This window comes from Aotus nancymaae, unplaced genomic scaffold (genome assembly GCF_030222135.1).
Source record: "Aotus nancymaae isolate 86718 unplaced genomic scaffold, 86718_ANA_hifiasm-v0.15.2.pri h1tg000028l, whole genome shotgun sequence".
Lineage (NCBI taxonomy): Eukaryota > Metazoa > Chordata > Mammalia > Primates > Aotidae > Aotus > Aotus nancymaae.
In genome coordinates, this window is record NW_026988441.1 from 16,441,386 (window position 1) to 16,450,363 (window position 8,978).

Here is an 8,978-nt window from a genome sequence, read left to right on the forward strand (position 1 = left end):
TCTTCAACTCTTGACCTTGTGATCCACCCGCTCTGGCCTCTCAAAGTGCTGGGATTACAGGTGTGAGCCACCATGCCTAGCCCAGAAGTCTAATTTTTTATTTTTAACCACAAAATTTACTTGTAGGAATTTTTAAAAGGAAATAACTATAGAAGTATACAACCAATATGTATAATACATTCATCAAAGATATTTTTGATTATCAAAATTAAAAACACAAACATTAAAAGCATGGTAGGGAGTCGGTTAAATATATTATTCTCTGGACTATGGAAACATCCTATGCCATTATTACTAAGATCGATCTTAAATCATTCATACAATCAAAGGAAAATAGTACCAAGGATGAGTAAGTAAATAAGATAGGTTTAAAAACATATGCACCTCGTCTCTACTAAAAATTAAGAAAAAAATAAATTAGCCAGGCATGGTGGCCAGCACCTGTAATCCCAGCTGGTTGGGAGGCTAAGGCACAAGAATCACTTGAACTGGGAGACAGAGGTTGCAGTGAGATGAAATCATGCCACCGCACTCCAGCCTGAGTGACACGGTGAGACCTTGTCTCAAAAAAAAAAAAAAAAGTATGCACAAATTAGGTATGCAGTATCCTGGTGAAATTAAGAAGACAGGCTGTCTTCTCACTCTCAAAAGTGATACTGAGCTTTGATCTGTGAGAGATGCTAACATCTCAGTACCTCTGTTTCCCCATCAGCAAAAAAGAGATAGGAATATATCCTACTCTACAAGACAGTTCTGAAGATTAATCAAGATGATCTACAGAAACACAAAAAAAGCATAATATGATAGGTAGTATAATAACGTATCATCAAACATTAAAAGATAAAAAACACCACATGCTTATTAGTCCATTATTATAAAAGGAACTTAATTCTGTTGCTTCTTGTTTTTCTTAAAGTTTGTGCTTCATGGGCTTTCTCCTACTCATAATTCTGAATTTAGAAATTTCATGGCCCATCTTTAAGAAAATACAAATCTCCTGTAAAAAAAAATTAGTCTTTTGTTTTTTTTTTGAGATGGAGTCTTGCTTTGTCACCAGGCTAGACTGCAGTGGTGAGATCTTGGTTCACTGCAACCTCTGCCTCCCAGGTTCAAGCAATCCTCCTGCCTTAGCTTTCCAAGTAGCCAGGACTACAGATATGCACCACCATGCCCACCTGATTTTTTTATATTTTTAGCAGAGATGAGGTTTCACTATATTGGCCAGGATGGTCTCAATCTCCTGACCTCATGATCCACCTGCCTCTGCCTCCCAAAGTGCTGGGATTACAGGTGTGGCCCGGTTTTTTGTTTGTGTGTTTGTTTGTTTGTTTGTTTGTTTTTGAGATGATCAGATAGGTAAGGAAATAATGCCCCTTTCCTTACTCCCCAGCAGGTACAGAAAACAAGACACCACTCAGCCTCACATACATTCTAAGAACTGGATCTAGTAAAGTGCTAGGTCAAGAATATTAAGGAGAGTGAATCTTATTTTCCTGCAAAATACAAACATTTATGTAAGTATTTGTAAATATTACAATACCTATTTATTATTATGACTGAACTATCCTTGGAAATATTACCATATTTGAAGACATCTGGAAATCATAAATTACTACTTTTATCTGAAGTAACTTTGCATTTCTAAATTACTAATTCTGAGAGGATATATTACTTCATAATTTGCACCCTGTTAAGTTTTAAATCGAATTTTTAATACCTAAAAGGTGTAAAAACTTGGGATTGCTTTTCACCTCTGAAGGAGGTCCCTGGTAGCTCCCTCTCCTCCTGAAATGCAGAGATGTAGGAAAGCCCATGTCAAAAGACCCAGTTACAACACATTGGCTTATAGATCTAATTTGTGATTCATGATAGGAGCAGCCTCCTCCTACAGAGCAATGGAGAAACAGTAGGTTTTGTAAGGTGGGAACAAGTAAGAGAACTATAGAAAATTGGGCCAGGCACGGTGGCACATGCCTGTAATCCCAGCATTTTGGGAGGCCAAGGTGGGAGGATCACAATATCAAGAGATAAAAGACTATCCTGGTCAACATGGTGAAACCCTGTCTCTACTAAAAATACAAACATTAGCTGGGTGTGGTAACTTGCCTGTAGTCCCAGCTACTCAGGAGGCTAAGGCAGGAGAATCGCTTGAACTGGAGAGGCAGAGGTTGCAGTGAGCAGAGACTGCACCACTGCAATCCAGCCTGGTGTCAGAGTGAGACTCTGAATCAAAAAAAAAAAAAACAAAAATTGACCGGTGACCATCAGGTTACTTCAGTTTCCTTTTTTTCTGCAAGGGTTAAAGTGGAGGTAATTTCCTTATTATGCTGACTCGGGTAGACTGGAATCTTGTTTTCAGGAAAAACTGATATGTTTGGCACTCTAACTGCTCCCTTAAAGTTTCAGTTTTGTAATGTTGCTTTTAGTATGAGTGACTTCATTTTGGTTTAGTCTTGCCTGTTGGAGCCTAGTGCAGGAGCTCAGTCCAAAGTAATGGTGTCTCATAATACTGCTTTTATATCCATGGTTGGGTTAGATTCCTTTTTCTAACTAAAAGTTGGGTCTTTGTATCTCTATCTCTAATTGTATCTCTATAATATCTCTATTATTTCTTTAATTCTCTTCTGTAAAAACAAAATCACACACAAGTGCTCATGCATGAAAACTGAAAACATAACACACCCCAATTTTTTAAGTGATTATCTATGGGCAGGGAGGTTTGGGTTATTCTAACTTTCTTCTTCGAAACTATCTTAGGGAATGAAATTTTTGTGATGAATCTGCCTTAATTCCATCATCATAAATATAACTTCAAGATATTTCAAAGTAGTAATAAACTATTTCTAAAAGTATCATTATGGGGAGAGGGTACATGTGTCATTAAAAGAAATCTAAATATTAGGCCTAGAATGAAAAATCAGTGTGACTAAAACATGTAACACTTTGTCTTCTTGAATAGCCTTTAGCTGTATTTCGACATAACTAGAAATAATTCTCTATAAGGATTCTTTCCGTAACGGACAGGGAAATGGCTTCTGCACATTTAATAGGAACCGGTACACAAAATAGGTCAAATAACTTGGGGTACACATTATACACTCGGTAAATGTGGCCATGACCCTTTCACTCTTCTCTGAAAAACCAGTTAAATAATCATTTTGGATATAATCCTTGCAAAAGTTTTTGGAAAATTCCAGTATTTAAAAATGAGCTGCATATACAGTTTAACATTTTGAGAACCGTGGTCCATCACTGTAACTGTAAATACTGTTAAACATTAGATCACAGCTATTTTTCCTGTGACAGATTCTTTACAAACATAAATCTTATTATCTGTGTAATATCCAATCCCATGATGTTGTATCATTGTCTTAACCATTCCCATAATCTCATTACTTTTCTGCAAAACTATTCAAAGCTATAAAACTCTTTGATTCCAGATCTAAAACCCAAGTCTAAATAATTTGATTATGGACATCCTAGAAAAATGCAAATTAACAAACATGTACAGCAATTCCTTATAGAATTTCAGGGGGTTTGTAATGTCCCTTATGCCCATAAACACAGACCAATGACTGAGAATTTCTATTTTGGAAAACTTAAATTCTGGCTCACTTCCTTCATTTGCAAGGACACATCACCGCTAAGTTCATATTCTTGTAGCTTTTGATCCACAGAAATTCAAAAAGGAATATCCAAAACTACCTCATAATACTTAGTGCTTATGCGCGTAATTTCATACACATAACCAGAAGGAAGTATGTTGGATGGAATCTGCAATCATCCTTCACTGCAGGTTCTTGGGGTCAGAATTCAAGAAGGCCGTTTGTTAAACATGTAAACGAAACTCCAAGAACCGGGAGGTGGGGGTGGAGAAACAACCCTTTTCCAGGAAGGAATCCTACACTAAAAACTGACAAACCCTGCCTGACCAAACTTTAGTTAAGCTATTACACCTTAGCTAGGCCCATCGGTATATTCAATGTAAAATCTGGCTATAGCAAATAACTATTCTAAGTCAGTTCAGCAAGAACACTTCACCTCCATATCTTCATCCTCCATTGTCCCCCAGGTGATAAAGTCTTATCACTACGTCTCTCTTCAGAAATAATCCTCTTAGGTGCGTTTAGTCAAAATCCTCCTTATCACAGACATTTCCTCTTAGTAATTTCTCATCCAGTGATCCCTAACCTTCTTGGCTATAAATTCCCACCTATTTATGCTAAATTCGGAGTTGAGCCCAATGTCTCTTACCCACCGCAAAAATCTCACCGCCAGGATCCCAATACCGATGGTCCTGAATAAAGGCTTCTGCTGCATACTTTAACAAGTGTCACTGAATATTTTTTTCTTTAACAGATCTATCATACCTGTCTTAAGGGCAATTCCTCTTCTAAGCTTCCTATCCTACCTTTCTTCTCACTGGAAACCTTCATCTAAGGCTCAGTGTCTGATTTCCCACTGGGACTATTTCTCTGTTGCAGTCGTACTAGTCTGAGAGGAGGGCACAGGAAGCAGCAGGGAACCTGGAGCCAAGGGTCAGTGGCCCCACAGAGCCCAGCAAAGCACGCTTTGCAAAGGATAAGCGCCACAGGTCTAGGTCACACAAGGTCGACCACGCACCCCTCACATTCCCACAACTGTACCCACGTCACACAGACACGCCGGTCCTGTCGCCGCTGCGCGGTCTCTCACGCTCCCCGCCTGTCTCCTAGAGATGAGCCCTTCCTCCGCAGCTCCAGCATCCCAGGGCCTGAGGAGGCGGGAGGCTAGGCCGGCCCACGCCCAGGGCCTCCGCGCTCTAAGCGCCTTCTGCAGCCCCACTCTCACCGCTACGCAGGATCCCACGCGGGCTGCGGGCTGGAGATGAAGAGGCACCCGCAGCGACCCGCGCCGCCTTCTTCCTCAGGTGGAACCAGGTCATGCGCAGCGCAGAGGCAGAGGTCCCGGAACTGGAGCCAAGGGTCCAAGTTTTCTCCGTCGCCTGTGGAATATGTAGTCCAAGCCAGAACAGTCAGGACAGCAGGCACTGGTGAGTAAAGTGGAGTCCAGAGTTCTAAAAACCTACAAGAAATAACGGCGGTGACCACGGGGACTGCGCGCGCCGCCCACGGACCGAGCCTCGCAGACTTCTGGGAGTGACCGCTTGGCCTAGGAGTGCGCATGCGCAATCGGCCAATGCCGGGTCCCCAGTCCTGAGGATTAGTTAGTGCGTTCTCAGCTCCAAGAAGAGGCGAGTTTGAGAAGAAACCGATCCAGGTAGCCCTAGGAAGAGAACTCCAGAGCTCATTTATTCCGAGGCCTCAGCCCCGAGTGTGAGGGTCCACCGCGTAGAATCACTGCTGTTACCCCAAGGGCGATTGCCTGCTGAATGGGTGTGAGGTCCTCAGGGTGGGGCGCTGAGACCATCTTGGCCCCTGAGGCAGCGCTGGCCTCCTTGGTAACACGGGGGACCGGGACTTTTAATACCACGCAACAGGCCCAGCTTGTCTCGGTAAGTGCTAGGTAAATGAACTCACGTCCTATACGAGGGATTGAAGTTCCATCACATTCTTCAGTACATGACATTATGTTCTTCATCTTTGGACACGAATACATTTGACTAAAAATTTGACTAAAAAATCATCTGAAGAAATAACTGCTAAATAGTTGTATTATTTTTGTTTTGGAATCACTTCTTAAACATAAAAAAAAGAAATTAAAAAAAAATTGAACCTTCATGTAATACTTCATAAATCTTCATAGTTATTTATAAGCATCCAAAATTTCCAAATGGCAAGAAAGGAATAAATAAAAAATTTTACATAAGTAAATTTGGGGAAAATATTTACAACAGATAAAATGGACAAATAGATAATAGTCCAAATTTCCTGTTTCTTTGGCTAAATAAAATACTGATGAATACAGGCACGCACTGTGGCTCATGCCTTTAATCCCAGCATTTTGGGAGGTCAATGCAGGAGGATCACTTGAGGCCAGGAGTTTAAGACCAGCCTAAGAAACATAATGAGACACCCCCGTCCTCATCCCAAACTCTACTAAAAACAAAAGTTAGCCTGGTGTGGTGGCACACGCCTGTAGGCCCAGCTACTCCAAAGGCAAAGGTGAGAGATCAGTTGAGCCCAGGAGTTCAGGCTTCAGTGAGTTATGATGGTGTCTCCACACTCTAGCCAGAGCAACAGAGCAAGACCTTGTCTCAAAAAATAAATAAGTAAAATTAATTTTAAAATAAAAAATATTCATCTAGGCCCTAAGAGGAAAATGAACAAAAACAAAAAATTCACCATTAAAACTACAAAAAATTCAACATCAAAAAAGGAAACTGGACATAAAGTGTAAAACAGCGTGCTTCAAAACCCACCAAAAATGTGAGAAGCTACCCAAAGAATGACAAAAATGTTTGTAAACTATGTATCCAATAAGGGATTTGTATCTAGAATATATAAAGAAGTGTTGCAACTCAATGATAAAAAGACAACCCAACAAAAATGGGCAAAGTAACTGAAAAAGTATTTCTTCAAAAAAAAAAAAGTATAGACATGGCTACTAAATACTTGAACACATGTTCTATATTAATCATTAAGAATATGCGAATGGCCAGGAGCAGTGGCTCACGCCTGTAATCCCAGCACTTTGGAAGGCCAAGGCAGGAGGATAGCTTGAGCCCAGGAGTTCCAAACCAGCCTGGGAAACTACAATAAAAAAATAATATGTAAGTCAAAACCTCAATGAGATACCAACTCACACTGCTTAGGATGACTAAAATCAAATAAACATGCAATAACAAATTTTGGATAGGATTTGGAGAAATACAACTGGACATATATTGATGGTGACACTGGAAAAGGTAGAGCTGCTGTATAAACAGTCTGGCAGTTCCTCAGAAGAATACAGTTACCATATGACGTAAAAATTTCAGTCCTAGCTATATTCTCAAGACAAATTGAAACCACATTTTCTCACAAAGCTTGTATGCAAATATTTACAGCAGCATGATTCATGATAGACAAAAACTGGGGGAAAAAACCCAATTGTTCTTCATTTCATAAGTCGATAAGTACAATGTGGCATATCCAGACAACGGGCCATTATTCGGTAATATAAGGAAATGGAGATCTGATACAAGCTACAACATAGATCATCCTTGAACACGATGCCAAGTGAATGAAGCCGATACAAAAGACCACTTATTTATGATTCCTTCTATGTGAAGTTTCTCTTCATATAAAATTTCCAATGTGGGCTAATTTATAGAGACTGAAAGTAAATTAGTTGTTTCCTAAATTGAGGAGTGGTAGGAGGAATTGGGGCTGGTGGCCAAAGGCTGTAGGCTTTCATGCTGGCATGATGAAAATGTTCTAAAATTGACTCTGTTGAAGGTTTCACAACTTTGTGACTACACTAAAACTCACTGAATTTTACATTGTAAATGAGTGAATTGGATGGAATGTGAATTATATATAAATAAAGTTGTTACCAAAATAAATAAAAAAAAGAAATACAGATTTTTCAACAGGTAAAAACTGACAGCATTTGTTGCTAGCAGATCTTTATAAGAAATGTTAGGCCAGGCAGGGTGGTTTATCCTGTAATCCCATCACTTTGGGAGCCCAAGGTGGGTGGATCATGAGGTCAGGAGTTCAAGATCAACCAGGCCAATATGGTGAAACACTGTCTCTACTAAAAATACAAAGATTAGCTGGGTGTGGTGGCATGCACCTGTAGTCCCAGCTGCTCAGGAGGCTGAAGCAGGAGAACTGCTTGAACCCGGGAGGCTGAGGTTGCAGTGAGCCGAGATCACACCACTGAACTCCAACCTGGGCAACAGAACAAGTCTCCATCTCAAAAAGAAAAAAGAAAGAAAGGAAGAAAAGAAAAGAAATGCTAAAGAAAATTCTTGAGAGAAAAAGGATAGAATCAGAAATTATATCTAAACAAGAAATGAAGAGTCAGAATTAAAGTAAATGGAAGTAAAATCATTTTTTCCTATAGTTTCTCTAAAAGATAGTAATATTTTTTTTTTTTAATTTTTGAGATAGAGTCTTGCTCTGTAGCCAGCCTGGAGTCCAGTGGCACAATCTCAGCTCACTGCAACCTCCACTTCCCAGGTTCAAACAATTCTCCTGCCCCAGTCTCCTAAGTATCTGGGATTACAGGCACGTGCCACCATGCCCTGCTAATTTTGTATTTTTAGTAGACACAGGATTTCTTTCACCATGTTAGTCAGGCTGGTCTCGAACTCCTGACTTCAAGTGATCCACCCACCTTGGCCTCCCAAAGTGCTGAGATTACAGGCATAAGCCACTGTGCCAGGCCTGTCTTAGTGTTTTTTAAAGACAGGGTCTTGCTCTTTTGCCCAGACAGGAGTGCACCAGTGGTACAATCACAGCTCACAGCAGCCTCGATCTACCAGACTCAAGAGATCCTCCTACCTCAGCCTTTTGAGTAGCTGGGATTACAGGTGTGCTCCACCACACCTGGCTAATTTTTTAATTTATTTGCAGAGACAGGGCCTCACTATGTTGTTGAAATTGGTCTCAAACTGCTGGGCTCAAGTGATCCTCCCACCTCAGCCTCTCAAAGTGTTGAGATTACAGGTGTGAGCCACTATACCCAGCTCAATTATCTTGTAATCAATTTAAATAATAAGATATATTTACCCACATATTAGCCATGTCCATGTAGATCCAAATTTCCATCTAATATTACTTCCCATTTGTCTGAAGAACCTTAACATTTCTTAGAGTGTAGAAAAGCATTAATCAATTCTCTCATCTTTTAGATGCCTAAAAAATTGGACATCCACAAATTTTCAACTTTGTACAAAAGTATTTTCACATCATATAGGATTAGGGGTAATATTTTAGTTTTCTGGCTGGGCACGGTGGCTCATGCCTATAATCCCAGCACTTTGGGAGACAGAGTTGGGTGGATCGCAGGGTCAGGAGTTCGAGACCAGCCTGGCCAACATAGTGAAA

The 8,978-nt window shown here is 40.3% G+C and overlaps 1 protein-coding gene across 11 annotated transcripts in view; it reads right to left on the reverse strand.

The window, feature by feature from the left end:
* ZNF607 (zinc finger protein 607) overlaps positions 1 to 8,978 on the reverse strand; it is a 59,646-nt gene that overhangs the window by 13,394 nt on the left and 37,274 nt on the right. For 2 of the 11 annotated variants that reach the window (XM_064381404.1, XM_012436782.3), the window contains exon 2: positions 4,831 to 5,064. The exons of 4 other annotated variants lie outside the window; for them this stretch is intronic. The gene's annotated coding sequence lies outside the window, so the exon portion shown is untranslated. Of the gene's footprint in view, positions 1 to 4,650; positions 4,668 to 4,830; positions 5,065 to 8,978 lie in introns of those variants that run through there. 5 more of the 11 variants (XM_064381406.1, XM_064381407.1, XM_064381403.1 and 2 more) reach the window with 4 other exon arrangements.